The sequence below is a fragment of the Acomys minous genome (genome assembly GCF_964271855.1).
Source record: "Acomys minous genome assembly, chromosome: 7".
Lineage (NCBI taxonomy): Eukaryota > Metazoa > Chordata > Mammalia > Rodentia > Muridae > Acomys > Acomys minous.
Window position 1 is genome coordinate 104628946 of NC_140488.1, and position 26414 is coordinate 104655359.

Sequence of the window (26414 nt, forward strand, 5' to 3'; positions counted from 1 at the left end):
ATTAAGGAGAAAACTGAAACCTTCTGGGTGTCAGTTCTGCTGGCTGAATCTCTTGGCATAAATCTCCAGGTTTCTCCTCTACCCAACCGAAGAAGTCTGCCCACTCCTCACCGGAACATCAGCCTCTTCTCTGCTTCCCATGATGTGGTCAGGATTTCTGATCTCTCTCACTCCCATTCATCAAGGTCCCTTTTCTTCTAATCTATGGTCCTTTTCCCAACAGAATACCCCATGGCAGAGTCGCAGGAGCCCGTCCTTTGTCTTAGGCTGAAATTTCTTCTCTCTCTGAATCTAAGATCTTTATTTCAGTGGAGTCTCAGTGGGATCAAACTATCCAAGACTACTTTATCTTGGCCCCAGCCTAGAGCAAGGTTACATGACTTCCACATATCCTTCTTTTCTATTAAAATAAATAAATAAATAATAGGCCAAAATAAGAACTATATACATATATACAATCATCATGTATCAAGTACATAACCCAGTCGTTTTGCATTTGATAATATTGGAGAAAGTAGTCCAATGTCCTCTCAAAGTGAGTTCTTTCTAATTGTCTAAAGTTTTCTAAAGTCTATTCATTAGAAATCACAATTATCAATGTATGTGTTTTAAATTCTTAAACTAAAGCTTATAGTAACACTGAGGCTTTCTAGTCTTCACCCCACCAGAGATCCAAGAAGGAAATACTATCCAATATGATGTAAGTGAGGGCAAGAAACATCCATAAGTATAGACAGGACAGAGAGATCTGTCTGGCTGGACATTCACAGGTCCCTCTCCATCACTGAGGCACCTAGTCTTCAGCCCACTTACCCAAAACATCCAACACACTGCTCTGTGAAGCAGGAATCCTGAATGACTGGCCCACCTAGTCTCTACAGAGCATGACAGCCAATTTCTCAGTATTATTATTGATTATAGTGGACAGTCAGTCTGTTATCAGCAGTAGAGAAAAGAGCAGTTCCTCAGTCCAGTGGCTATTCTTCCACCCTTGTCTCTTGATGCCCTCATCTTCATTGAAGACAACTGGTAGTGCTGCCAGGAGTGGATGTGTCTCTCTGTCAGAACAGCCCTTCACTATTAAATGGCATATTCTGTGTGTCTCTGAAGTGTTTGAAGACCATCTCTCTATCTATTCTTACAATTATCAATCTACTCCTTTGAAAACACATACAAGAAACTAAATAAAGCTTATTCTGTAATTGAGTAATTTAGTATCTAGTAGGATTTATAGTTAACTAACTACCAACTTTTATCTCTAATCATCCTGAACAGGTTATTGCAGTTAGCTTTCATGAGACATCACCTTTTCAAATGAGCTGCCCTTGAATAATACATTAGATAAATGTTGAACAAAATGACCTCAAGTTTCTACTAACCTACAATATACAACTTACATTTTTATCAACATATAATATATAATACATAAAGCAAACATTGAATTAAATAGTCTTAAATTTCCATCAATCTATGATATCAACATAAAATATTTGTGGCTAGTAGATTCAATAATCTACTTTTTATTTCATAAATCTATATCCTCCTCCCCTCCTTCTCCTCTTTTCCCTAACATTAGATGGGATAGAAAGATAACGCAAAAAAGGATAGAAAGAAATCCCTAAATGAAACTTTTATCAACTTATAGCCAACCCCCCCCAGGCAAAAATAAACATTGATACCAACCAAAGAAACTCACCTTACCTACTGGGAATGGAGATGTCATGTTCTCAAAATTACTTTTTGCTGTCTGGGGTGTAAAAACTTCTTTTTGCTACCCTTTAAGAAAACATGATATTAGCCAAGTGCTGGGAAAGGTAGCTGTAACTTTTTCTGTCCAGTCCTCTTTAGGATCTAGCCTTTGGGCTAGCCATTCTAATGTTGATATACATGCAGTTTCTTGATGAAACAGTAGCTGAGGCACCCTACTCATTGTGCCATGGGCAGTCTTCGAGCGTGAATCACCCTGACTGCTTTGTCTTCATCATTATCCTGTGTTTTGCTCTGAAAATAAGCAAATTTTGGAAGTATTAGTATAGGTATATGTGTACATATATATGGAACATGCACGGTGTCCAAATTATATAATGCTCTACCCGCACATACACAGGCAGGCCAGAAGCAGGCATTAGATCTCCAAGATGTATGAAGGAATGTTATGTTTTATGGACCAGGTAGCCCTTAAGATTCCCTTCCTATATGAACACATTCATATTTTAGGTACTAAGAGGTCTTTCCTTGTCAATTCTAATCTTTTTAAGTTTTGTCAGTAAGCATATTTTTTTAACTCCCTGTAGGAACAGAAACATAACCACAACCCCATCTCAAAACTGTTGCAGGTTTCCATTCATAGTTGGCAAATCTTTATAGAATATTGGTTATCCTAATTCCTCAGTTATTTCTATAACCCATGTCTCTCAGCTGCTGTCATCCTTTCATCACCAACATTAAGAAAATTAAAAGTCAATAAAGCATTATTTAATCTGTCCTGAAGGTCTTTGCCCTTCCCTTTTGCTTAATAAGCATTTCTTTTAAGGTATGATTAGCTCTTTCCACAACTGCTTGCCCTGTGGGATTGTGAGGTATCCTTGTAATGTGCTTTATATCATAATATATAAAGAAGTTTTTCATCTTAAGGGACACACATGCAGGACGATTGTCAGTCTTATTTTGTGCAGGTATTACCATAATTGCCATTATTTCCAATGAATGAGTAATTACAATCAGCCCTTTCAGAACTTAAGGCAGTTGCCCATTAAAAAACTGACTATGTATCGATGGTATGATGCATGTACCCCAGTCTTGCAAGTTCTGCTAAATGAAACACATCCATCTGCCAGATTTCATTCCTTTTCATACCTCTGGGGTTAGTTCCAGCAGGTAATGGGATTTGATTATACAAGGAACATGTAGGACACCTATTAATTATTTCTTTGCCTTGTTGCCAAATGATAGGGAATTTTTCTTCAACCCCTTACTGTTAACATGATGGTCTTCATGAAATTTTGAGGCTTTGAACACATTTCCTATTAATAATTTGTCGACTTGTTCATTTCCTTGTGCCAATGGACCTGGGAAACCTATATGGGATTGAATATGAGAAATATACAAGGCATAGTTTCTACTTCTGATGACCTGTTGCAGTTCCATAAATAATGTAGTTAATTCTGAGTAATCAGGAGTGAACTCAACAGTTTCTATATGCAAAACAACTCTTTCTGCATATTGAGAGTCAGTAATTATATTAAGAGTTTCAGGAAACCATGAGAATTACATACAATTCTGATTTTTGAACAGTGGTAAATGGACTTTTGATCACTTTCACCATTTCATCAGACATATAACAATCAGACAGAAACAAATTCAAACAGTACCTATCCACAAATCCAGCTTTACAGAAGGTACTAGAAGGAAAACTCCATCCCAAAGGGACAAGCTACAAGCAAAACTACTCAAGAAATAGATAACTATACCATGGCAAATTACAACTACACAAATGCTCGACTGGAACCAACATCAAAATTAAGACTCTTAACAGTCACTGGTCATTAATATCTCTCAACATCAATGGTCTCAATTCTCCAATAAAAAGACACAGACTAACTGAATGGATGCATAAACAAGATCCAACATCCTTCGGCATACAAGAAACACATCTCATCCATAATGATAAGCATTACCTCAGGGTAAAAGGTTGGGAAAAATATCCCAAGTAAATGGTCACAAGAAGCATGCAGGAGTAGCCATTTTAATATTGAACAAAATAGATTTTCAACCAAAATTAATCAAAAGGGATGAGGAAGGACACTGCATACTCATCTAAGGTAAAGTCAACAAAGATGACATCACAATTCTGAACATCTATGCTCCCAATAAAAGGGCACCCACATTTGTAAAAGATATGCTAATGAAGTTTAAACCACACATCGATCCCCACATAGTAATAGTGGGAGACTTCAACATCCCAATCTCAATGAAGGATAGGTCACTGAAACAGAAACTAAGCCAAGAAATAACATCATTAACCAATGTCATGAATCAAATGGATCTAACAGATATCTATAGAACTTTCTTATCTGCACCCCATAGAACCTTCTCCAAAATTGATTGCATCATAGGTCACAAAGCAAGCCTCAGCCGATACAAGAAGATTGAAATAATACCTTGCATCCTATCAGATCACCATGGTTTTAGGCTGCAATTCAACAACAACAGAAATAAAAAAAGCTTACACATACGTGGAAACTAAACCACTCTGCTAAATGACATGTGGGTCAGGGAAGAAATAAAGAAAGAAATCAAGGAGTTTCTGAAATTCAATGAAAATGAAGGAACAACATACCCAAATTTGTGGCATATATTGAAAGCAGTGCTAAGAGGAAAATTCATAGCACTAAGTGTTTTTTAAAAGAAATTGGATACAAGGGATGGGATAACCATTGAGATGTAACAAGAACAAATTAATAATAATAAAAAATAAAAATAAAAAGAAGTGGGGATCAAAAAGAAATGAAAAAAAAAAGAAATTGGAAACATCGCACATAAGCATCTTAACGACACAACTGGAAGCCCTAGAAAAAAAAAGAAGCAGAAACACCTAAAAGAAGTAGACATCTGAAAATAATCAAACTCAGGGCTGAAATTAACAAATTAGAAACCAAGAAAACAGTCCAAAGAATCAACAAAACCAAGAGCTGGTTCTTTGAGAAAATCAACAAGATAGACAGACCATTAGCCAAACTAACTAAGAGGCAGAGAGACAGTATTGAAATCAACAAAATCAGAAATGAAAAGGGAGACATAACATCAGACACTGAAGAAATACAAAGAATCATAAGATCCTACTTCGAAGGCATATAAGCCACAAAATTTGAAAATCTAAGGGAAATGGACGATTTTCTTGATCAATTTCACTTGCCAAAATTGAGTGAAGAAGAGATAAACAAGCTAAATAGTCCTATTTCCCCTACAGAAATAGAAGCAATAATTGATAGTCTCCCAACCAAAAAAAGTCCAGGGCCAGATGGTTTCAGTGCAGAATTCTACCAGACCTTCAAGTGGACACTAATACCGATACTCTTCAAGATAGTCCAAAAGATAGAAATGGATGGAACATTACCAAATTCTTTCTATGAGGCTATAGTCACATTGATACCTAAATCTCACAAGACCTAACAGAGAAAGAGAATTTCAGACCAATTTCTCTTATGAACATTAATGCAAAAATACTAAATAAAATACTTGCAAAATGAATACAAGAACACATCAAAGATATCATTCACCATGACCAGGTAGGCTCCATTCCAGGTATGCAAGGATGGTTTAATATATGGAAATGCATCAATGTAATCCACCATATAAACAAACAAAATAAAAAAACACATGATCATCTCCTTAGATGCAGAGAAAGCATTTGATAAAATCCAACGCCCATTCAAGTTTAAAGTTTTGGAGAGATCGGGGATACAAGGCACTTTTCTCAGCATAATAAAAGCTATATACAGCAAGCCAATAGCCAAAAATCAAATAAAATGGTGAGATACTCAAGGAAATTCCTCTAAACTCGGGAACAAGGCAAGTCTGCCCACTCCCTCCATATCTCTTCAATATAGTACTCGAAGTTCTAGCCAGAGCAATAAGACAACAAAAGGAGAACAAGGGTACGCAAATGAGAAAGGAGGAAGTCAAATTATCCCTATTTGCAGATGATATGATAGTGTATATAAGTGACCCTCAAGACTCCACCAGAGAACTCCTACAGCTGATAAACACCTTCAGCAAATTGGCTGAATACAAAATTAACTCAAAAAAGTCTGTAGCCTTTCTATACACAAATGACAAGCTTGCAGAGGAAGAAATTAGGAAAACCACACCCTTCACATTAGCCACAAGCAATATAAAATAATTAGAAGTTGCTCTAACCAAGCAAGTGAAGGACTTGTTTGAAAAAAATTTCAAAACTCTGAAGAAAGAGATTGAAGATGACATGAGAAGATGGAATGATCTTCCTTGCTCATGGATCGGGAGAATTAACATAGTAAAAATGGCCATCTTACCAAAAGCAATCTACGGATTCAATGCAATCCCTATCAAAATACCTACACAATTTTTTTAAAGACATTGATAGTTCAATTCTGAACTTCATATGGAAAAACAAAAAACCAAGAATAGCTAAAACAATCTTGTACAATAAAAGATCCTCAAGAGGAATCTCCATACCTGATCTCAAACTGTACTATAAAGCAATAGTAATTAAAACAGCATGGTACTGGCACAGCAACAGGCTGGTTGATCAGTGGAATCGAATGGAAGACCCCAAATTGAATCCACACACATATGGTCACTTGATTCTTGACAAAGAAGCCAAATCCATTCAATGGAAACAGGATAGCATCTTCAACAAATGGTGCTGGTCTAACTGGATGTCTATGTGTAAAAAATTGCAACTGGACCCATATTTGTCACCTTGCACAAAACTGAAATCCAAGTGGATCAAAGACCTCAACATAAAACCAGAGACACTAAGTCACTTAGAAGAAAAAGTGGAGAAGAGCCTGGAACATATTGGCACAGGAGACAACTTCCTGAACAGAACACCAACCGCCCAGGCCTTAATGTCAACAATTAATAAATGGGACCTCATGAGGCTGAGAAGCTTCTGTAAGGCAGGAGACACTGTCAAGAGAACAAAGCGACAACCTACAGACTGGGAAAAGATCTTCACCAACCCTACATCTGATAAAGGTCTATTATCCAAACTATATAAAGAATTCAGGAAATTAAACACCACCAAACCAAATAACCGAATTGAGAAATGGGGCTTGGAACTAAACAGAGAATTCTCAACAGAGGAATATCAAAGGGCTGAGAAACACTTAAAGAAATGCTCAACCTCCTTAGTCATCAGGGAAATGCAAATCAAAAGAACTCTGAGATTCCATCTTATACTCATCAGAATGGCTAAGATAAAAAAATTCAAGGAGTGAGGGGGAGAGGCTTAGTTGTAAAGGGATTAAATAAGTAAATGAAAAAAAATCATTTAAAAAACGTAGCCAGGATTCCAAGATGGCGTCAACCATTAGGCACCATAGCTGATCTACTCTGTGGAGACCAGGGATGTGAGTGGACCCACAGACTCCTGGATTTTGAGAACTGTAGGTGAGTGAGTGGGGCCCCAAACTCCGCAGACCACCAGTGGGTCTAACCCCGGGACAAGTAACAGCCTGGAGGTGCTAAACGCACTCCCCAAACCCTGAAACAGAATCCACAACCAAGCTGCAACCAGCACATAAACCTCAAACTCGACATTTGGGGAGGGGATTTTCTGGAGCTCCCAGTGTGAGGTGTCTCAGCGAATAGGGTGAAACTGCCATTGAACCTCTCCATCAACACCACACCAAACTGCAGAGGTCAGCTGCCTAGCCCAAGTGGAAACACAGGTGGCGGGACACATCAAAAACAACTAGAGCTGGCCTGTAGCTCCCGGACCGAGTCCTGGGTACAATCTGAAGCCAGACACAAAGGATTGACCCTGCAAATAGGGGCAGTTAGAAACCAGTGCAGACTGCTGGCACAGACCAGTGAGACTGCCCACATTATCGGGAGCCGTGGGTCATGCTTGCAGGGCCTAACTGTTGACCTAAAGCGATTTGGGGATATCCTGGCTATCACTGACAGAAAGAGAAGATACAGGGGATCCCCGTCGCCAGCCGCCTGCCCGGGCTGCCGGCACTGACCTGGCACTCCCCAAACAACAGAACCTAGCTGGGTCCATTCCTGCTGGTGCCACAGGACCTCCCACGATATAGGGAGCCTTGGGTCGTGCTTGCAGGGCCTAACTGTTGACCTAAAGCGATTTGGGGGCATCCTGGCTTTCACTGACAGAAAGAGAAGATACAGAGGATTCCCGCCAGTGCTCTGAAGTGCCATTGTCGCCAGCTGCCCGTCTGGGCTGCCTGCACTGAGCCGGCAATCCCCAAACAACAGAACCTAGCCGGGTCCATTCTTGTGGGCATGACAGAACCTCCCATGATACAGGGAGTTGTGGGTCATGCTTGTAGGGTCTAACTACTGATCTAAAGCAATCTGAGAGTGTCCTGGCTTACAAGATCATGGAAGTTGCTGCCTCCTTGGATACTGCCTGTGGCCTGAAACCATATTATCTCAGGCCCACCAGGCACTGATCCTGTAATCTCCAGCAGGTAGATCCTAGCTGGGTCAGATCCTGCAGACCCAGCAAGAACTCCCAAATTCATGGGAGAGGCTGGAACCTCCTACAGAGTATAGAGGCAGAGCTAAAAGACAACTACAACCCAGAAGATCTGATCCACCTGCGGTCCTGGCTACAAAGCAACAGGAAGGACAGGCAGCTGGGATCAACCTACACAACCAGAGAGCTTATGTGCTGACCTTACTCTAGATCCCAAAACTGCTGATCTGAATTACAGCAGTAAAGTGAAAAGGCCCAAACAGAAACCTACTTCACATGATGTAGCCTGGAGCCTAAGGTGTTGAGAAAAATCTCCAGGAGTAGAATCTGAATCACTGGCCTGGTCCAGGGAAATACTCCCTGATCCCCACAGGCAAGGGCATCCTACCTATAATCAGGCATCAACTATCCACTCTCAAACAAGGAAGGTCACTACAAACCACCTCCCAACTTCAGAGTCACCAAAATGACAAGAGGACAGTGAAAGAACGCTAACAAAAGCCAACACCGGTTGACATCTCCAGATCCCAGCAATCCCAATGAAAACAACATGGAGAACCCAACAACAATTAATATACAAGAAAATGATCTCAAGTCCTTAGTACGTAAGATGATAACTGAAGACACAAATAAAATCTGTAAACAAATGCAGGAGGAGGCAAACAAGAGGGCTGGGGATTTAAAAGAGTCATATAAAGAGGCATTTGAAGAATTTCAGAAAAATACAAATAACTAGATGAAGGAGATCATTAAAATACTTCAAGACCTGAGATAAAAATGGAAGCTATCATAAAGGAGCACATGGAAGAAAAATGTAATCGAGAAGCATCAGAAAAGAAAGAAAGCATCTCAGAGGTGGCCTTATCTAACAGATTGCAAGAAATGGAAGAAAGAATATCGGGACTTGAAGATACAATCACACAACTAGAAACAACCATCAAGGATAATGCTAAATCTGAAGAGTTCCTGACACCCAGCGTTCATGAAATAAAAGACAGCATGAAAAGACGAAACTTGAGAAAAATAGGGATAGAGGAAAGAGAAGGCAACTGACTCCACAGCCCAGAAAATATCTTTAATCGAATAATAGAAGAAAATTTCCCCAATTTAAAGAAGGAGATGCATATGAGCATACAAGAGGCCTACAGAACACCAAATAGAATAGACCTGAAAAGAAAATCTTCCCACCACATAATAATAACAACACAAAAGAACACAAAACACAAGGAAAAAATATTAAAAGCGGCACGAGAAATAGGACGAATAACATATGAAGGCAAACCTATCAGAATTACTCCTGACTTCTCAACAGAGACCATGAAAGCCAGAAGGGCCTGGACAGAGGTTCTGAAAACCCTAAGAGAACACAGATACCAGGCAAGACTCCTATATCCAGCAAAATTATCAATGACCATTGGTAGAGAAGACAAGACATTCCATGACAAAAACAAATTCAAACAGTACCTAGCCACAAATCCGACTTTGCAGAAGTTACTAGAAGGAAAACTCCACCCCAAAGGGTCAAACTACAACCAAAAATACATAAGAAATAAGTAACTACACCATTGCAAAATCACAACCTCACAAAATCTCGACTGTTACAAATACCAAAAATGAAAGGACTTACCAATCATTGGTCATTAATATCTCTCAAAGTCAATGGTGTCAACTCTCCAATAAAAAGACACAGACTAATGGAGTGGATGCATAAACATGACCTAGCATTCTTCTGCATTCAAGAAACACATCTCAACCATAAGGACAGACATTGCCTCAGAGTAAAAGGTTGGGGAAAATATTCCAAGCAAATGGTCAAAAGAAACAAGCTGGGGTAGCCATTCTAATATCTAATAAAATAGACTTTCAACCAAAATTAATCAAAAGGGATGAGGACAGACACTCTGTACTCGTCAAAGTAAAGTCAATCAAGAAAACATCCTGATTTTGAACATCGATGCTCCTAATACAAGGGCTCCCACATTTGTAAACGAGTTATTAACAAAGCTTGCCCCACTCATCGATACCCACACATTAATATTGGGAGACTTCAACACCCCACTTTCACTCAAGGATAGGTCTTTGATTCAAAAACTAAGCTGGGAAATAACCTCATTAACCAATGTTATGAATCAAATGGATCTAACAGATATCTATAGAACTTTCCACTCAAACGCAAAGGAGTATACCTTTTTCTCAGCACCCCATGGAACGATCTCTAAAATTGATCACATAGTTCATCATGAAGCAAACCTCAACAGATACAAGAAGATTGAAATAATACCTTGTATCTTATCAGATCACCATGGTCTAAGGCTGGACTTCAACAACAACAGAAATAACAAAAAGCATACTAACATGTGGAAACTAAACAACTTTCTACTTAATGACACATGGGTCACAGAAGAAATAAAAGACTTCCTGAAATTCAATGAAAATGATGGAACAACATACCCAAATTTTTGGGACACACTGAAAGCAATACTAAGAGGAAAATTCATAGCACTAAGTGCCTTTAAAAAGAAAATGGAATCATCCCACATAAACAACTTAACAACACATCTGGAAGCTCTAGAAAAAAAAAGAAGCAGAAACACCCAAGAAGAGTAGACGCTGGGAAATAATCAAACTCAGGGCTGAAGTCAATAAATTAGAAACAAAGAGAACAATCCAAAGAATCAATAAAACCAAGAGCTGGTTCTTTGAGAAAATTAACAAGATAGACAAACCATTAGCCAATCTAATTAAAAGACAGAGAAACACTGTCCAAATAAACAAAATCAGAAACAAAAAGGGAGACATAACAACAGACACTGAAGAAATACAAAGAATCATAAGAACTTACTTTAAAGGCATTTATGTCACAAAATTTGAAAAATCTAAGGGAAATGGACCATTTTCTCAACCGATTCCATTTGCCAAAATTGAATCAAGACCAGAAAAACAAAATAAATAGCCCTATTTCGCCTATAGAAATAGAAGCAACCATTGATAGTCTCCCAACCTAAACAAGCCCAGGGCCAGATGGTTTCAGCGCAGAATTCTACCAGTCTTTCAAAGAGGAGCTAATACCAATACTATTCAAGCTATTCCGAGAGATAGAAATGGATGGAATATTACCAACTCCATTCTATGAGGCCACAGTCACATTGATACCTAAACCCCACAAAGACCCAACAACAACAAAAAAAGAATTTCAGACCAATTTCTCTTATGAACATTGATGCAAAAATACTCAAGAAAATACTCGCAAAGTGAATACAACAGCATATCAAAGACATCATTCACCATGACCAGGTAGGCTTCATTCCAGGCACACAGGGATGGTTTAACATACGGAAATCCATCAATATAATTCACCATATAAACCAACTGAAAGAGAAAAAACCACATGATCATCTCTTTAGAAGCAGAAAAAGCATTTGATAAAATCCAACACCCATTTATGTTTAAAGTTCTGGAGAGATTGGGGATACAAGGCACTTTTCTCCGCATAATAAAGGCTAAATATAGCAAGCCAATAGCCAAAATCAAAGTAAATGGTGAGATACTCAAGGAAATTCTTCTAAAATCAGGAACAAGGCAAGGCTGCCCACTCTCTCCATATCTCTTCAATATAGTACTCGAAGTTCTAGCCAGAGCAATAAGACAACAAAAGGAGATCAAGGGTATCCAAATGGGAAAGAAGGAAGTCAAATTATCTCTATTTGCAAATGATATGATAGTGTACATAAGTGACCCTCAAAATTCCACCAGAGAACTCCTACAGCTGATAAACACCTTCAACAAATTGGCTGGATACCAAATTAACTCAAAAAAGTCTGTAGCCTTTCTATACACAAATGACAAGCTTGCAGAGGAAGAAATTAGGAAAACCACACCCTTCACATTAGCCACAAACAATACAAAATATTTAGGAGTTACTCTAACGAAGCAAGTGAAGGACTTGTTTGAAAAAAATTTCAAAACTCTGAAGAAAGAGATTGAAGATGACATGAGAAGATGGAATGATCTTCCTTGCTCATGGATTGGGAGAATTAACATAGTAAAAATGGCCATCTTACCAAAAGCAATCTACGGATTCAATGCAATCCCTATCAAAATACCTACACAATTTTTTAAAGACATTGAAAGTTCAATTCTGAACTTCATATGGAAAAACAAAAAACCAAGAATAGCTAAAACAATCTTGTACAATAAAAGGTGCTCTGGAGGAGTCTCCATACCTGATCTCAAACTGTACTATAAAGCAATAGTAGTTAAAACAGCATGGTAATGGCACAGCAATAGGCTGGTTGATCACTGGATTCGAATCAAAGACCCAGATATGAACCCACACACATATGGTCACTTGATTCTTGACAAAGAAGCCAAATCCATTCAATGGAAAAAGGATAGCATCTTCAACAAATGGTGCTGATCTAACTGGATGTCTGTGTGTAAAAAATTGCAACTGGACCCATATTTGTCACCTTGTACAAAACTCAAATCCAAGTGGATTAAAGACCTCAACATAAAATCAGAGACACTAAGTCACTTAGAAGAAAAATTGGGGAAGAGGCTGGAACATATTGGCACAGGAGACAACTTCCTGAACAGAACACCAACAGCCCAGGCATTAATGTCAACAATTAATAAATGGGACCTCATGAGGCTGAGAAGCTTCTGTAAGGCAGGAGACACTGTCAAGAGAACAAAGCGACAGTCTACAGACTGGGAAAAGATCTTCACCAACCCTACATCTGACAAAGGTCTAATATCCAAGATATATAAAGAACTCAAGAAATTAAATACCACCAAACCAAATAACCCAATCGAGAAATGGGGCATGGAACTAAACAGAGAATTCTCAACAGAGGAATATCAAAGGGCTGAGAAACACTTAAAGAAATGCTCAACCTCCTTAATCATCAGGGAAATGCAAATCAAAACAACTCTGAGATTCCATCTTACACCCATCAGAATGGCTAAGATCAAAAATTCAAGCGACACCACATTCTGATAAGGATGTGGGGAGAGAGGAACACTCCTTCATTGCTGGTGGGAATGCAAACTAGTACAACCACTTTGGAAATCTATCTGGTGCTATCTCAGAAAAATGGGAATAGGGCTTCCTCAAGACCCAGCTATTCCACTCCTTGGAATATACCCAGAAGATGCTCCAGCACACAACAAGAACATTTGCTCAACCAGGTTCATAGCAGCCTTATTCATAATAGCCAGTTCATGGAAACAGCCTAAGTGTCCCTCAGTAGAACAATGGATAAAGAAACTGTGGTACATATACACTATGGAATACTACTCAGCTATTAAAAACAAGGAATTCCCGAAATTTGTGGATAAATGAATTGAGCTAGAAATGATCATAATGAGTGAGTTAACCCAGAAGCAGAAAGACTCAAATGGTATATACTCACTTATATCTGCATACTAGCCCAAGGGACGTGTCCCATGAAAGCCTTCACTTACCAGGAAACTGGGACAGAGGGGAGGACATCCCATTGAGACTCTGGATGAGAGAAGCATGGAAGAATAGCAAAGTAGAAGCATCCAAAGGGTCCTAGACACCTACAAGTAGAACATTATGATAGGCAGATTTGGGCCCAGGGGTCCTGCTCAAACTAAGGCACCAGCCAAGGGCAATACAGGCGGTAAACTTTAAACCTCTACCCCGATCTAGCCAATGGTCAGAACATTCTCCACAGATGAGTGGAGAGTGGGGTATGACTTTCACACGTACTCTGGTGCCCGATATTTGACCATGTCCCCTGGAGGGGGAGTCCTGGTGGCACTCAGAGGAAGGACAGCAGGTTACCAAGAAGAGACTTGATACCCTATGAGCATATACAGGGGGAGGTAATCCCCCTCAGGAACAGTCATAGGGGAGGGGAATAAGGGGAAAATGGGAGGGAGGGAAGAATGGGAGGATACAAGGGATGGGATAACCATTAAGATGTAACAAGAATAAATTAATAAAAAAAATCAAAGAAAGACTCGCACCAAACGTGTAAAAGTGAATGACATGTCAGATCCATGTCTCTACCTAACCACTTGAAGCATCCTGTTCTGACACAGCTAAAACACAGAGCAGAGAACCTGAGCAGAGACCTCAGTAGGCCACAATCTGCATTGGCTACCATTCTGTCCCAAATCAGCCAGAAGAGACCTTAAGAGGATGACACCCCATCTTCTTTGAGTGGTTGGGCCAGTTTTGGGTTGCTTTCTTAGAATGTAATAGATGATTTTCAAGAGGAGTTCATTGCATGTTATTACTGGTATTATTTAGATGGTTGGTCAGAAGGCCAAAGAACTGCTCCAACATTATAGAGAGTGCTGGGTGACTATTCAGGTAGCAAACTGTCTCTGTCATCTTCTCAGTTGGAAAGTTACTACCCTGTACTCCTCTTACACTTAGGTAATCAATTTTATTCTGTCTCAAGTCTCTGATGGGGTTGAAGTTCAGATAATTTAGTTTTACAATTAACCTTAGCTGCTTAGGGATTAAGATATATTAGGTCTAGATCAATGTTTTAAATTTATAATGACAAGATGTGATAGGTATTCATTTACATTCAGAATTTTAGACATACCAAGATAGGAAAGATGTTTTCTTCAAGACTGAGAAATACAAATAGCCAAAACACTAAGGATGTAACATTTATATAATTCCTGATTGTGCCATGGTTCTTTTATCTGAAGGAAATTTATTGTATATATGTGTAATGACATAAATGTATATGTAAAATGTTTAACCAAAAAAGATTGTTGAAAAAAAAGAAAAAAGAATATAGTAATAACTGCTTATGTATTGTGTTGTGAAGCATATTATTAAACAAAAATAAAAGTCTCAGTTAATCGTGTGATAGCCACATTAAGAGAGAAATAGAAAACCAGTTTGTTTAAAAAAATAACTAATACCCACATTCAAACATTACCCAGGTAGTGAGAGACATGGAAACACTCTAAGCAGGATGTCTCCATTGAATGCCTCACCTGAGGGCTCAGGGTACCCTGTGGGAGAAGGAGGCAAAAAGAGTAGGAGAGCCAGAAGGGTTGAGGGACACCAGGAGTACAAAGCCCTATAAATCAACAAAGCTCATATGAACTCACAGACACTGAGGCAGTCTCCATACCAGGTCCTTTGTCTATATATTATGTCTTCCACTTTAGTGTGTTTCTTGTGCTGGTGTTTATTAATTATTTTATTTATTCACTTTACATGCCATTTGTAGCTCCCTCCCTCTTTTCCTCCCAGTCAAACCCCTCCCACTCCCACTACTCTATTCCTGAAAAAAGGGGCGACCACCCCCTACAATCCTATTCCACCTTATCAAATCACATCAGAAATGAGTTTGTGCTCTTCCTGTGGTCTATCAAGACAGTCCCATCAGGGATAGGTGAACAAAATGCTGGAAACAGAGTCCATGTCAGATATAGTTTCTGCCCCCCTTAGTAGTGGGCACACATAAAGCCTGAGAAGCCTATCAGCTACATCTATGTAGAAAACCTAGGTCCAGTCCATACATGGTCCTTGGTTGGTGCTTTAGAGTACACAGAGCCCTCTGAGAACTGGTTAGCTGCCTCTGTTGGTCTTCTTATGGAGACATTGTTACCACTAAGTCCTTTTATGCTTCCTCCCACTTTTTCACTAGACTCCATATACTTTACCCAATGTTTGGCTGTGAGTCTCAGCATCTGTTTTGAACCTCCGCTGGGTGGAGTTTCTCAGAGGACAACTCTGCTAGGCCCTAGTCTGCAAGCACAGCAGAGTACCCTTAATAGTGTAAGTAGTTGGTTCTCTTCCATTGTGTGGGTCTCAGGTTGGGCCAGGCTTTGCTGTAGCATTCTCTCAATCTTTTCTATCATTATCCATGCATGACTTGTAAGCAGGGTACATTTTTATGTGTGGGTTGGTGATCTCCTCCCTCTGCTAGGACTCTTGTCTAGTTAGAGCTGCCCTTTTCAGTCTTTATGGCTCTGCTACTAGGTGTCTCAGATGAGTCGCCTCATATCCTACCAGAGGCTTAATCTGACTTAGGTCTCCATTTTATCACAGAGAAAAGCCCACATACAGTTTACATTTTCTCTGCCTGCTTCTGCCTCCCATTCCTTCTCTCCCCAGTTCTAATCTCCAAATTTGTCTCCCTTGGTCTGATGTCTACTCTTTTTTCTCTCTGCTCTGCCTCTCCTACCCTGTTCCCTCTCTTCAACCTCTACCTCTGTCTAATCTATTTCCCCTTCTGAGTGAGATTTAAGCATCCTCTTTTGGGTCCTCCTTGTGACTTATCTTCTTTGTATTTGTGCATTGTAGTGTGTTTATCCTGTACTGTATATCTAAAATTCATTTAAAATTGACTACATATCATGTGTGTATTTCTTGGTCAGAATCTCTGCACTTGGGATTAACTTCCTAGTTCCATTCTTTTGCCTGCAAATTTCATGATTTCCTTGATTGCAGTGGCTGAGTAGTATTCCTTTGTGTAAATGTACCAATTTCTTTATATGTTCTTTGGTTGAGGGACATCTAGATTGTTTCCAGATTCTGGATATTATGAATAAAGGTGATATGACTATAGTTGAGCAAATGTACTTATCGTACAGTGAAGCATCTCTTCGGTGTGTGCCCAGGCCCAAAGTTGTGGTACAATTTTTCACTCCTGCCAGCAATGGAGAAGTGTTCCTGTTTCCCCACAACCTCAGCAGCACATGCTGTTACTTGAGTTTTTGATCTTAGCCATTCTGACAATGTAATATGGTATCTAAGAGTCATTTTGATTTGCATTTTGCTGATTATTAAGGACATTGAGCCTTTCTTTAAGTACTTCTTGGCCATTTGAGATTACTCTCGTGAGGATTCTCTGTTTAGATCAGTACCCTATTGTTTAATTGGGTTATTTTGTTTATTGGTATTTAGTGTTTTGAGTTAATTAAATATTTTGGATATTAGGCCTTTGTCAGAAATAGGATAGATGAAGATCTTTTCCCAATCTTTAGAATGTCATTTCATTCTATCAATAATGTCCTTTTCCTTACAGAAGCTCTTCAATTAAAAAAAATCCCATTTGATAATTACTGATCTTAGAGTGTGAGCTATTCATGTTCTGTTCAGGTAGTTGTCTTCTGTGCCAATGAGTTCAAGGCTTTCCCTCCACATTCTATTGTAATAGATTTAGTGTATCTGGCTTTATGTTGAAGTCTTCTATCCACTTGGATTTAAGTTTTGTAAGGGTGATAAATATGAAAATATTTGCATTTCGGTGAGAAGACATCCAATTAAACCAGCAACATTTTTTAATATGCTTTCTTTTTTCCATTATAAGGTTTTAGATCCTTTGTCAAAAATATAGTGTGCATAGGTGTGTGGTTCATTTCTACATCTTCAATTAGATTTCATACATCAAGCAGTCTATTCTATACCAGAACCATGCAGTTTTGATTATTATTTCTCTATAGTAGAGCTTAAAGTCAGGAATGGAGATACCCCCAGAAATTCTATATAGGACTGGTTTAACTCTTATGGTTTTTTCCCATATGAAGTATAGAATTGTTCTATCAAGGCCTGTAAAACATTGTTTTGATATTTTGCTGTGGATTGCATGAAATCCATAAATTACTTTATGTAAAATGCCAATTTTTACTGTTAATTGTACTGATGCATTTTCATGGAAGATCTTTCCATCTCCTGATATTTTCTTCAATATCTTTCTTCCTAAACTTGAAGTTTTGTCATACATGTCTTTGACTGGCTTGGTTAGAGTTGCATCAAGGTACTTCATATTATTTGTACCTATTGTGATGGCTGTGGTGTCCCTAAATTCATTCTTAGGCAATTTGTCATTTGGATCTAAAAAAGATACTCTTTTTACTTTTACTGATTTTGTATCCAGACACTTTGCTGAATGTGTTTATCAGCTCTAGGAATTCTCTGGTGGAATTTTTGAGGTCACTTATGTATAATATCATATCATATCATCTCTTATCATATCATAGCAATACTTCAACATCTTCCATTCCAATTTGTATCCCCTTGATCTCCTTTATATGTCTTATTGCTCTATTTAGAATATCAAGTACTATATTGAAGAGATATGGAAAGAGTGGGCAGCCTTGTCTTGTTACTGACTTTAGTGGGATCGCTTTGAATTTCTCTTCATTTAATTTGTTGCTGGCTATCGACTTGTGATATATCACCTTGATTGTGTTTAGATATGAGCATTTCATGCCAGATCTCTCCAAGACTTTTATCATGAAGGGGTGTTGGATTTTGTCAAAGGGTTTTTCTGCATCTATTCAGATGATCATGTGAATTTTTCTTTCAGATTGCCTATATGGTAGATTACATTGATGGGTTTCCACATGCTGACCCACCCATGAATCCCTTGGATGAAGTCTCCTTGATGATCATGGGGGACGATTTATTTTAATGTGCTGCTGGATCCAGTGTGCAAGTGTTTTATTGAGTATTTTTGAATCAATGTTCATGAGTGAAATAGGTCAGTAATTCTCTCTCTTTGTTGAGTCTTTGTGTGGTTTAGATAGCAAGGTGATTGCGGCTTCATAGAATGAGTTTGGCAATGTTCCTTTGGATTCTATTTTGTGGAATGTGTTGAGGAGTATTGGTATTAGCTCTTCTTGATAGACTGGTATAATTTCATGCAAAAATCTGACCCTGGGCTTTTTTGGAGGGGTTGGAGACTTTTAACTACTGTCTCTATTTCCTTAGGGGTTGTAGGATTGTTAAAGCTGTTTGTCTGATCTTGATTTACCTTTAGTAGGTGCAATCTATCAAGAAAATCATGTATGTCCTTTAGAATTTCCAAATTTGTGGAATACAGGCTTCTGAAGTAAGATCTATAGACTCTTTTGATTTCCTAAGAGCCTGTTGTTATGTCTTTCTTTTCATCTCTGACTTTGTTAATTTCAGTATTGTATCTCTTCCATTTAGATTTTTTTTGGCTAGGAGTTTGTCTAGTTTGTTGATTTTCTTTTAAAAAAAAACAGCTCCTCCTCCTCCTCCTCCTCTTCTTCTTCTTCTTCTTCTTCTTCTTCTTCTTCTTCTTCTTCTTCTTCTTCTTCTACTTACCTTGTGGTATGACTGTTGTTTGTTTTGTGTTTGGAGAACTTCTCTTTTGACCAACTGGGGCACTTTTGACTGGTCATTGTTAGACAAAGAGAAGCTGTCTTTGGAAATCTCTGACTTTACCCCACAGAAAACCTACTTTGGAATGTGTTTGTTTGCACATTCAATTCACCTAGTTCTAAGGAAAAGAATATGAGATTCACATTTAGTCTACATGATGCACAGACAAAGATTCTCTATTCACTCTTATCGATGATGACACACAATGTTATTTTACATGAAAACATGTAAGCTGGCCATACCTCCTCTTACTCTACATTACCATTAAAAATTTATTAATTTTCACTTTACTCACATTACATCACTGTTGTATCCCGCTTTGTCACCTCCTCCCATCCCCACTCTCACTCCCTTTTGCCCATTTCCTGTAGGCTTTAAACTTTTTCAAACTTACTTTAGTTGGTGTTCTTTAATGCTTATACCTCCCTTCCAACCCGCTTACCCTGGATAGGAAAGAAAAGAGGTTAATAGGAACAGAAAAAATAGACATTTTAAAGAAGTAGTTTCTTGGAACAGTTTCACTGGCATAGTCAACAAGATTCCATGAGATCATTTAAACAGAAAACCAACAATGTAGCAAAGGTGAATGCAACTGCAACCTCTGGAACACAGAACAACAGCCAGAACCTGGAGCCTCAAAATCTTAGCTGAAGCTGTTCTCTCTAGGATCATCTTGAAGTAGAGCAATGAACAGCCAAGAACAAAAAGCCCCCCCCCTCTTCTTTTGGATATATACTGTTGGTCTCCCTGTAGAGCTCCTTCCCCCCCCCCCCAGGACTTTCTATTCCCTAACTTTTCCATAAAACTGGCTGAACTCTGACCCAAAGATGATTCTTTGTATTTTTCACCTTTAATAGTGTTTCTTTTACAAATGCAGATGGCCTTGTATTTGAAGCAGTAATGTTCAGACTTGAGATGTCACCTTGGAGGGTTTTCTTTTTTGATTAATTTTGGCTGAAAGTCTATTTTATTAGATATTAAAATGTCTACTCCAGCTTGTTTCTTGGGAGTATTTGCTTGGAAACCCATGTGGATTTGAATAAGTTATCTTTGCAGAGAATTGAATGTCCCTCTCTCTCAGTAGCCATGGATAGTCTTTAACTTTATGTAAAGGATCAGGGTCTTGTGACATTTTTCCTATCAACATTTGGCATGTTGACCTGTGTGGTCATGATGCAAGTCTTGTTTATACAACTATATTGTTCAGATTTCATGTACACAGGATCCTGTTCTTGTGTAGAAGGTGCCAGGTCCCCACTCTCCTCCTCATCTCCTGTCTCTTACAATCTGCCTACCACCTTTGCTGTGATTTTCCCTGAGCCATGGCTACAGGGGTTCCAATGTCCATTTCAAATACTGGTGATCTAGATGCTGTGTGTACATGCTTAATTATGTCAGTACATGTCCTCCATGAAGCTCTTCCCTTAGCCACACACCTCTGAGAATAAGTTCTTGGGTGTCAACTTCCTGTCCTCTAACACACACCCAGCCTATGTTCATGGCTAGCTTCAAGAGTTTTCCACCAAAGGTTGAAGCAAACACGGCCATGCTTCTTGAAGAGTCTGTTACAAACTGTGAAGACAAAATCTGGGACTCAGTGCTGAGGATATTATTTGATGCATTCACCTCTTTCCTTTCCACAGCAGTAAACATGAAATGTCAACCAGTTTAAACACAAGCCCTGTCCTCTGAAGTAATCTAATTTCCTTTCTCTTCCCTTCTCCTTTTGAGACCCTGAAGACAGTGGTAGGCTGTTCAGAGTAAATCACAATCACCACAGATAGGTCTTATCTAGTATGTAGCATATGTAGACAGCAAAAACCTATATCCTTGAAGATTGTCTAGCTACCCAAAGAATAATTTAGTTGCTAAAACTGCCTAGAGTAACAACTCTCTGGCCACTTAGACCAGTCTTAAATTACTATGGTAAACTGGTCTGTGAACCAGCCATACATTCCACACACAAATGCAACATGTCCCTGACTTCAAGGTTATGATCATTGATCTGCTAATGCTCCAATTCAGTAAACAAAGAGTATTTGATGCAGATGGCCAGAAATGCCTTTCTGAATATATCAGAATTGCTCTGTGTCTTAGTTAGGGTTTATATTGATGTGAAGAGACACAAAGAGCACAGCAACACTAATAAAGGAAAAACATTTAACTGGGTCTTGGTTACATAGTCCATTATCTTCATTGTGGAATTCCTGGCAGCATACAGGCAGCCATAGTGCTGGAGAGGTCGCTGAGAGTTCTACATTAGGATCCACAGACAGCAGGAAGAGAAAGTGAGCCACTAGGCCTGGCTTAAGCTTTTGAAACATCAAAGATTATCCCCTGAGACACATTTCCTCTCTCAGGGTCACACCTCTTTCAGCAATGCCACACCTAGATAATGCTGCTCCCTATGAGTCTATGGAAGCCTTTCTCACTCAAAACACCAATGAGTCTTTGTCTTTTAAAACTCTAATAAACTAAAAATCAAGGCTGCATCCCACTATTCTGCTTGGGTGATGTACACTGGCAATCATAATGATAAACAGAGATTCCACTGGATTGATTCTGTAGTTTTTAATCTTTAGGAACCCCATAACACATGGACATCACAATAGGACCAGGGTGAGTTTCAGCTGTAGACAACTGCCTAAGATGGACAGGGTCCTTGGTTCCCTACCCAACACTGCAAGCTTAAGCTGCATCAGTACGTTGGAGTGGAGGTAGACCGCTGATGTGATCAGGTCTGACATGGTGTGGTGATGTTAGTCTTCTGACTGGAGCCATCACACCCACCATTGTCAGGGAAATCAGATTCTCTCCCCATGGAGATCTCCTACAGTAAGGTTCCAGAGAATATACCATTTGTTTCTACCCAAGTTTCTCCAATTTTCCTTCAAGGGGCTGCCTTCAGTATGTTACTTAAAGAGTTCTCCCCAGAGATTCTCTTTCTTTGTCTGGGTTATCTTTGATTGTTTTGATTTATTCTGACTATAATTGTTTATCTCTATTATCACAGGGGACTTAGTCATGTGGCTTTTTATGGCACCCTTTTGTAGGTGCTCAGGTTTCACCTGTTACTTGCACATTATTCCCAGCAATTCTCTCTTTATTTTATTGCTTATCCTTGGTCTATAAAGAAAACCATGTTGATGGGTAGAATGATGTCATCTCAGCCTTTTTAAAAATATGGGCCAATGTAAAGCTATGTCCATCAAGGATGTGGGCCTCAGTGGTGTAAATTATACAAATATACCTCTCTGCAGGCACAGGTCACAAAGAGTTTGAAACAAACATAACCTCCTGTAAGATATTTCTTTTCACCACTACAGTTTTACAAATCTAGGTATCATATTTCTTGAGCACATATAATATTTTAGTTTTCTGAGGCTCTTATTTATGTGTACATAAAAGTACTAGAAATTATTCAAGCAAGATGAAGTATTTCACTGACATTCACTCTCATCCATGAAAATGTCAAGTATAAGGAACACATTCTAACACAGAGAGTGAGTGACCTTCGAACACTCAGTCTGAAATTGGACATCTCTATCCAATCCTTCCTCTTTGGGTTCAGGCTCAACCCAGGTAAATAAGGCAGAAAGAGTGTAAGAGCCAAGAGGGGTTGGAGGACACATGGAGAACAAGGCCCTCTAAGTCAACATGAGAAAAGACCATACGAACTCACAGAGAGCTAGCAGCATACACATGGCCTGCACAGATCTACCTCAAGTCCTCAGCCTGTATGTTATGCATTGCACTTTAGTGTTTTTCTGGGACTCCTGATTGGCTGAACAAATGTGTATCCTTTTTGTGCCTTCTCTTGTGCTCTTTTCCTTCTGTCAGTTTGTCTTGTCCAATTTTGATATGACAATATTTGTTTTCCTTTATTGTGTTTTAATTTGTTATACTTTAATATTATCCTTTAGCAGTTGGTTCTAAAGAGAGATAGAATGGGGGTGGATCTGCATGGGAGGGAAAGTAAGGAGAAACTACAAGGAGTAGAGAGAAGGGAACCTATAATCAGGATGGTTTTTGTGAAAAGTTAATCTATTTTCAATCATAGGTTAAAATTTTTTAAAGAGGATAGATTCTGTTATTTAGCATCATTTATTCTGGTGCTCTTTGTCATGTCATTCCAGTCCATTTCTTGATCTTACTACTAGGGACCTTTCAGTGTGGCATAGTTTCCTCCATGAATGAAGATGTTTCCAACTGAAAAATGGGACGGAATATCCATGGACTCCAGAGATTTTCCTTTCTCTGTTCCAGACTGCCTCCATAACACTAAACCTTCACATTATTTCCAGCTGGACATTCATTTTCCATATCTTCATGGCCTTAATGCACTATAGTGTGGGTGTGTAGTTGTGCTGTTATTTTTATGTACATATTGTTGAGGAAGAGAATTCAGTATTGGATAAGCAATTGGTGTTGACCTTCCTGGGGAAGGCTGTTTCTCCACAGTCTCAGCATTCCTTAGATTCCTGTAGTCCTTTTTCTTTTTCTTAAAAACTAAAGCAGATGACAATTTTATTTTAACATTTCACAATATAAGTGAAAACCACCCTTTAAAAATACCACTTATCCCTTTAAAACTATTCTGTTAGGAAGGTAGGAATATTCTTGTCATGCATCTAGAAATGCTCAGGTTAAACACCATGATCTTATGGTGAAAGAGAATAAGAAATTCAAAACAAATAAAGGGCATTTCTGTTCTTATCATTTTATTGGAGTTTGCCAGGCCAGGTGGGCACCATTATAGGGAAAGCAGGAGATCTCACCATTGCAGGCCCAGGCTACATGGGAATGTGGCCTCCCATATATAGTCTCCCATGGAGCAACATCACACAGGCATCATCCCATGAGGAAGAGGGACATCATTGGCATAATGGGAGGGCTCCCATGTGGGATACAGGCATCCATTCTAGGACTAGTGGGACCAGGGAGACTGGGGAGGTAGGATCATAGTCCTTGCAGGAGGAGGAGCAGAGAACGGAGCTGGAGATGTCTTTCCTTTTGAAATTCAGTGGTTGTTTTGTCAGTCAGGCTCTGGGCCTGCTCCTCTTCCATTTCTGGTAATAGTCTTTCATGTTCTCTCTGTGTTTCCTATTGCTGCTGTGTGTCTTCCTCACAGTTGGAGAATCATGGGTAAGATACATATTACAGTAGCCACAATAAAATTTAGGCATGTTGCTCCACAGGCCATTGTCTACCCAGTCCCTCCTCTAGATCTTTATGCATGGGTAAGACTTCAAAATACCTGTTGAAGTGCCCATATGGCACCCCTATCTATGCAAGTATGTCTCTTGGTTTCATCGTAGTTCAGCTCAGGTTCAGGCAGTATTGGTGAGACATTATGGATGTGGCTCCTGACATTTCTAGGATATGGAATCACACAGAAAACATCTTGATCATATGGCTTTCATCAGTCTTCCTGCCTCCTCTTCCACAATGATCCCTTCATCTTAGCTGCAGGAGTTGTGTTGTAGATGTGTCAGTTGGGACCTGGCCTCACAGATCAGCATTATGATGAGTTGTGGTTTTCTATATTGAGCTCTGTTAGCCATACAAAGTCATTTTCTTGGTGCCAGTTTAGGACTACACTTTCCCATGGGTATGTGGAAAACGATATAGAATGTATCCAGGGACTGAGGTGGTTTAGTAAGATGGCAATTTTTTACTTTCCTTCAAGATTCAGGATTTCACCAGGCTGTGGATACATGGCTAGCTTTCTAGCACCTGGTTTGCTTTCTTGCTTTTGAGCAGTTCTTAACTATAATTTAAAAGCTGTTGGTGACTGCCAAGGTATGTCTGCCATTACTCCACCCTAAATTCTGTCAAGCTAGGGTTTACATTTTTGTTGTTGTCCTTGAGTTTCTGGTTTTTCTTCTTTCTGAGATAGGGTATTCTCTCTACAAACCTTAGGTTTTCTGAAACTCACTCTTTAGACCAGGATGGCTCAGATTTCAGAGATCTTGCCTGCTTCTGACTCCATAATTCTGTATTTAAAGGCATGCACCACCATACCTGACTCTAGTAAATAGTGTTTGAAATGGAGTGTTAGAGTCAGGCTCACTCAGAAGGTCCATCCAGAGCAGATATCTGAAGAAAGAGAGATATGGGGTGAAAAGTTATCTGGAGGAATAATGAGGACAGGAGGAATAGTGTGAAGGAGAGGAGCGACTACAGGAAGGTAGGAGAGATTCAGGGTCTGTGGCAGGGCGTCAAGACTCTGCTGAGCAGAGGAAGACAGTTAAGTATGGCAGCAGTTACAACTGAATTGCAAATGTTACTTGTGCCATCACATAGGGCACCAAGGGGAGAAACCTGGAAAATAATGCCAAGGGATTCACCCAATGGAAATGACACTGAGATGGTTTCTTTTCTGTTCTCCTTAATCTTTTTTTCTTCCTATTTATGATTATCGAGTTTTAAGAATGGTATCTTTGTTTACTAAATTCATAATAAAGTTGAATTGTTAGGTACCACAACCAACAAGTTTTGCTTGATGTAGGACATGATGGGTTCTTTAATTTCTAGTGGTGTGAGGGAAGATTTAAATTTCAAAGATATAGAAATGCTATTTCAGTGTAACAGAAAATTGCAACTATCACTGCAAAAATCTTTCCTGTTTTATACTTAGAGGGAATTTTTGTTTTTTCTTTGTCCTTTTATTGTATTCCATTCTTAGAAGGACTAGAAGAAAGACTGATAAGATAGGAAAACCAGAAGTGTCAGTAAATTCTATCATTTTGGAAAGAATTGCAGATTTAACTGAACAGGTGGGGAAAATGAGGAAAGAAAATGAAGAGCCAGGAAAGCAAAAAGCATATTTGGACAAAGGGATGCAGAAAGAGAAACTAGATAAGCAAGAAGGTAGACAAACAAAAAACTTTTGGAGAAAAAATGATCCAATGGAGGAACCTTCCAGAGTCATTCAGACACCTTCAGCTTTTCCAGTTTCTATAAGACATGTGACTGCTCAAAATTGTGCTGCAGCTTATTATGATATGGCATGGTGTCCAATAGATATGTTGGATTTAAAACATTTTAAGACATTTGTCCTCAGGTATA

At 39.0% G+C, this 26414-nt stretch overlaps 1 pseudogene across 1 annotated transcript in view; it reads right to left on the minus strand.

Moving 5' to 3' along the window:
- The window catches only part of LOC311601257 (U1 small nuclear ribonucleoprotein C-like), a 45591-nt pseudogene extending 21062 nt beyond the window's left edge, over positions 1-24529 (minus strand). The window contains exon 1 of the transcript in view: positions 24436-24529. The product of the transcript in view is annotated as a U1 small nuclear ribonucleoprotein C-like (transcript). The remainder of the gene's footprint in view (positions 1-24435) is intronic.
- Between the last annotated feature and the right edge of the window lie 1885 nt (positions 24530-26414).